The 6,049-nt window shown below is 33.8% G+C and overlaps 1 pseudogene; it reads left to right on the top strand.

Annotated features, from left to right (window-relative positions):
* Positions 1–4,254: 4,254 nt before the first annotated feature.
* Positions 4,255–5,106, top strand: LOC106010565 (large ribosomal subunit protein uL30 pseudogene; annotated as a pseudogene).
* Positions 5,107–6,049: the final 943 nt, after the last annotated feature.

The following is a 6,049-nucleotide window of genomic DNA, read 5'->3' on the forward strand; positions in this document are numbered from 1 at the left end:
TAGAAGATGAGGGAAGAAGGTATCCAAAAACCAGATTTAGAGTGACCTTGTTGAGTACTGGGAAACAAGCTTGGCAACCATTAGTACTGATATTGGAAGTTATTTGGGAATCTTGATCATAGGTGTAGCAGGATTGTTTTGGTTACTATAATTACAAGGGTTAATGTGGAAAAGTGGAATAGTGCTGAAAGTCAAGTAACATAAGACAAATACAATTATCCAGACAAGAGATAGTGCTGGTTTATTTAACCAAGTAGCTTTTGAGGAGATAAAAAAATGGTTTGATGACGGATACATTTTAGTACTTAGACAAGGATTTCAGTTTTGGTTTTCTTTAACCACTTCAAAAATGAAGTTGCAGTTACTGAAATATGAAACCTTCAAGAGAAATAGTATGGGGCGGGGAGCAGATTTAGAGTTGAATGTTCAAAATATCAAATTTATTGAAGGAGAGTCAGGAGGTGAAGTATAATAAAGAGTAAAATAATTGACTTAGAGAAAAATTAAGGAATTCTATGGGAAGATGAATAATAAAATATAGTTTAATATGGTCAGTGGATGAATACCATGAATCTCAGTTGCAGGGTTCATTAAAATTTCTGAAAACTGGCAACCTAAAATTCAAGAGTCTGTGCCTTGGGTTATTGAAAACTGCTCTGGAAGAAGCACTGCATGAACAATAAAGGAGGAACAGACTTACAGGCCCAGAGGTATGAGAGGTAAAATAAATAACCAAAACATGTGGACAATATTGGAGGTTTTGTTCCTAATGATCTTTACATGCAAAAGGCCCAGAGAAAGAGTTTCTGGTGGAATGGAAACATGGAAGGTGGGCTTAGAAATGGTGTCATGTAGATATAGAATTACAGCATGGAAAATGCTACATTCAAGCTAATGGAGGGAAATGTGATGAAAAGTAATAAGAGACTTAGTGAATTTAGTGCAAATGATGCCAAAACATATAACCATAGTTAGATGGCGAAGGCTGGCAGGAAGAAGGAGTGGGAATGGTTGGCTTTGGCATGCAGATATCTAGATTGCTCATTTGACTGCTCCTATGGAAGATAGGGTGACAGCCTGGGGGAAAAAAATCTCACTTTAATGAGGCAGAGTTTTCTGGGATCTATGGCACTGAGCATCTAAGAAACCAATGGACAATATTCCCCCACTGAGAGAAAGGCCCAGGGTTATAAATTAGGAGTAATAAAAAGATAAAACTCAAATAGGAATAAAGAAGTAAGAAAAGACAGTTATAGCTTTTATTTTCCAACAGAAATGAAAGGGCAAAGTAGAAAAATCTGCTAAATTGTCATAGTCTATGTAATTTTCCAAGTTCATCTAATTTTCAAATTATCCTCTTAATTTTATTATCAGTCAGTGTTAAATTATTATTCTGTTGTCATTTCCAATGTGAGAACAAATTCTACTGCTCACAAGTTTTTATTGTTGCTGGTTTGAGGGTGTTTATTTTTAAATTCTATGCCCTGTACTTTATCTAAACTTTCTTAATATTTCACCTTGAAGTATTTTCATTCTCCTCTCAAATTAATCATGTATTATTTGTAGTTTAGAGACAAATGTCATAAAGTATATGAGAAATGAGTGAGAGTCAAAGAATATAGCCCCCCACTATCTAACTTCTAATATGTTATGTAAATGGCTGCTTCTCTGTGATTTAATTTAGTAAGGATTAATTTTTTATTATGTAATTTTTCCCACAACATATAGAGCAATACCTTCCCCCCCAGTGGAATTATACAATATTGCTTTTCAATGAATGATTGAGTTGATAAATGGCTTACACAGCTAATTGATGAAAGTAATGAAAAGCTAACTGGAATATAGAGGATGAATAGCAAAAAAAATGAATGAAAGAACTCTAACACACAGGAAATACAGAATCACTTTCTTTAAGAGTTTAAAAAACAATGTTCCTCTTTTGCAAAGTTTAATGTCTTGTTTGCTAAAATAAAAATTTGTTAGACTACAAAATATGATATAAAATATACAACTCTGATTTTTTTCCAACTCTGATTTTTAATGTCTTTGTTCTATCAATAGGTATTAACTTTTACATTAAAAGTCTAAGTAGTGTAATCTGGAAAATTGTTCTATCTTGGTTTGGTAAAAGGAAATTTAGATTATCTGAATGAACGCTGGTATGTATTGCAATCTCATATGCCTACAAACATATTGAGATTTGGGATTTTAGTGAAGGCATATATTTTAATTCTTTTAAAAAGGCATTTTATGTTTCATTAGTTTTATGTAGTAAATATCTCACATGATCTAAATATTTTAGAAGACACAAAATTTAAAGAAACATTTATTTTAAAATAATAAAATATTTCATACATATGCAGTGATCAGTTGCATACAAAACATAGTGCTATGATAGCAAAATAGTTATATATTACAAGTTCTAAAACAGTTTCTCATAAACAGGAAGTAAATATTTTTTCTGAGAGTTGAATGTCTCCTTACATCTGAATATTTGACAAATTTCATTAATTTCCTAAAATAAATGAACATTATGTTAAAAGTACCTCTGACTGATGTAGGATGCTTATGCTCTTTTTTTTTAATTATGCTTTTTTATCTAAGAAATAACTATCTACAAAAGGAAAAATTAAAGCATTAAATTGTAAATGTGTATTTAGACTCATTGCACAGTCCTTTTATATGTTTCCAGATAAGATACGGAAAAGTTTGAAAGGATTTTGTAATAGTAGCCTGCATTTTTCCTCTTTAGCTGAATATAATTTTCTAAGTTGATAACTACATTGTTAATTATGCATTCACATTAAATAAAAATTAAGTACATTAGTATAGATTGTGCAAACTCTAATCAAATTGTAAGAGTTTTTCCAAAGGAAAAGTTCAGCAAATGCAAATAAATCCCTTTCATATGTTTTGGAGGAATAATCCTACAGGTGCTATTGACGGGATGCAGTTAACTGTACCCTTCCTCCTCTCTATTTACTCTCCAACATTATAAAATAAAAGTCCCTCAGTCCCTTAGAAGTGGAAAATTCTTCTAAAATTACATAAATCCAGTTAAAAGTAAACAAACTAAACTAAATTAAATTGAACTAGTTAATTAAATTAAATTTAAAAGATTCAGATCAATACAACTAAACCCAAATAAATTCAAAATATGATCACATTAATGACAAGTAAGTAATAATTATTAGTGAAACATAAAAGTAAAATACAATGTTTAGATTTTACAGACCATATAAAAGCATTTTATAGATGATCTTCCACACATAAACTTTCTCAAAGGTGGAATTAAATAACAATTTATATTTGTTTCCTTTCTCTCTTGATTATTACACAGAATCTAGAATACAAACTGAACAACTAAAAGCAGCTTTGACCTAGGGAAGAGAAATGCCAATATTTAAAGTAGAATTGATATCAGGAGAGAGAGAGAGAGAGAGAGAGAGAGAGAGAGAGAGAGAGAGAGAGACTATAAATGCATAGGAATTTAACTATGTGCATTTACAGCTTCCCTCTTTCCAAGTCCCACTAAAATACAAGTATATTGTTAATAAACATTCAAGTGTGTGTGCTTTTGTTATAGAAGGCTAAACACACTGTTATCTCACATAACTCCATGTAGCCTGATGCCTAATTCTAGTTTTATGCTCTTTGAGTGCTAAAATAATTTTTTGCTAGGCAATTAAGGTAGCAAGTTCCAGACTGAAAAATACAAGGACTCATTGTCTTCCTCATGGATCTTACATTACTTGGTATACTCAACTTCCAGGCAAGTTGGGCAAATTATGTATAGAAATACTCCAATCAAAAGAAAGAAAAGATCTAGAGAAAATATTTCCAGAACCATTATGTTATGAGAGCGTAAGAGCTAGCTCAAAGTCATTCTACTCCCCCTTAAATCCAACGAGTATACAAAGCCCCACAATTCAATCTCTTACTGATATAAGGCTAAAATCTACTTGGAAAGCTAAGAATTATCAATCATTAAAGAAAAGTCATGCATAAAAGACAGAGAAAAGTAAATAAACTCATAAATTAAAAGAACAAAACCTAAGAAAAATGGAGGCTATACAAATGTGAAAACCTTAACATTCTTTTATTTGGAGCAGTAAAAGAAAATGTTATACAGTTTAAATAAAAGCTGGATGCTACAAAAAAAAGAATATTGACAATTTTTTTAAAAGTTCTTTTAGATGAACAATACAAACAAAACATCAATCAAGAACATTGGCTTTCAAGTGGACTGTGCACATGCGCCAATTTCCCCTTTTCTGGCTGGAACTATGGAAGCTGTCGAGAAGAAGAAAAAGAAGGTTCCTGCTGTGCCAGAAACCCTTAAGAAAAAACTAAGACATTTCACAGAGCTGAAGGCAAAAGGGCCTGGGAAAAAAGTTTGCCCCAAAAATGCTTCAAAAGGCGAGGAGGAAGTTCATCTATGAAAAAGTCAGGCACTGTCATAAGGAGTACAGACAGATGTACAGAACTGAGATTCAAATGGTTAGGATGGCAAGAAAAGCTGACAACTTCTATGTACCTGCAGAAACCCAATTGGCATTTGTCATCTGGATCAGGGGTATCAATGGGTGAGCCCAAAGGTCCACAAGGTGTTACACCTTCTTTGCCTTTGCCAAATCTTCAATGGTATCTTTGTTAAGCTTAACAAGGCTTCAATAAACATGCTGAGAATAGTGGAATCATATATTACATGGGGGTACCCAATCCTGAAGTCAGTAAATGAACCAATATACAAGCGTGGCTATGGTAAAATCAATAAGAAGCGAATTGCCTTGACCAATAATGAACTGATTGCTTGATCTCTTGCTAAATTTGGTATCATTTGTGTGGAAGATCTGATTCATGAGATCTATACTGTTGGAAAATGCTTCAAAGAGGCAAATAACTTCCTGTGGCCCTTCAAGTTATCTTCTGCATGAGGTGGAATGAAGAAATGAAGAAAAAGACCACCCATTTTGTGGAAGGTAGAGATGCTGGAAAAGGGGAAGCCCAGATCAAAAGGCTTATTAGAAGGATGAACTAAAGTATCTACCATGATATTTTTATGATTTGGTCAGTTAAAAAAAAAGTATCTGCTTCCAAAAAAAAAAAAAAAAGAATGTTGGATTTCTATCAGGATAGAATAAAAATTGGAATTCTATTTAAAGAAATTAAATAATTTGATAAAATAATAATCTTCTGGAAATCAAATACCAGATAGTATAGCACAAAGACAGAGTTGAAGTAAATGAAATACATTGTACACATATCCCGACTTGAATATTTCCAGAGGATTCCATAGATAAAATGTAAGAGAAGATCCAAGCACAATGTGTGGTCTCCAAACTGAAGACAGGAAGTTAGCATCTGAGAAGGTGAAGGTAGCTGGACAGGGATGGCAGAGCACGGGAAATAGAGTGGTGCACAGGGAGTGGCTCCAAAACTCCTGAGTGTGTCTTTCTCAGGACTCATCTGATTATTCATCAAGACAAGCATATGAGGAAATTACCAAGACTGGCTGAATCATCTCCATAGAAGGGCAGAGGGGGAGATCATACAGGACCATATTTATTTCCTGTTGCCACCAGAAGAGGTAGAAAAATCTTAGAATTCAAGGGCAGGAGGTAATGTCCTCCCTCAGTAGTGCAGCTGTGATAGCCTTGGAATATGGGCTCCATAAGTATCTTAGTTACTTTTCTCACTGCTGAGACAAACTACCCACACTCAAAGCTAAGGGAGAAAAGATTTATTTAGATCATTTTGTAGAGATTTTAGTTCACAGTTGGCTGGCTTCAAGGCAAGGTGGCATGGAAGAGAGGCATTGCAGGGAAGGAACAGTTCATGGTAGGCAGAAGTTGCAAGCAACTAGTCCAAGGGACAATAGAGCTTCTTTCAGCACATTTTATATTCTATCTAGGCTACAGGGTTTAGGGTGGGTGCCAAATCAATCAGTGGACTGATTTAGTAATCACACACCCTTAATCCCAGAGTCACAAACTACAACCAGTCACCTTTGAAAAAGCCCCACCTATGACTGCACGAAGCTTTGGGA

Source organism: Heterocephalus glaber, unplaced genomic scaffold, assembly GCF_053883595.1.
Source record: "Heterocephalus glaber isolate CG9 unplaced genomic scaffold, H.glaber_assembly_v1.0 deba00000331, whole genome shotgun sequence".
In the NCBI taxonomy this organism is placed as follows: domain Eukaryota; kingdom Metazoa; phylum Chordata; class Mammalia; order Rodentia; family Bathyergidae; genus Heterocephalus; species Heterocephalus glaber.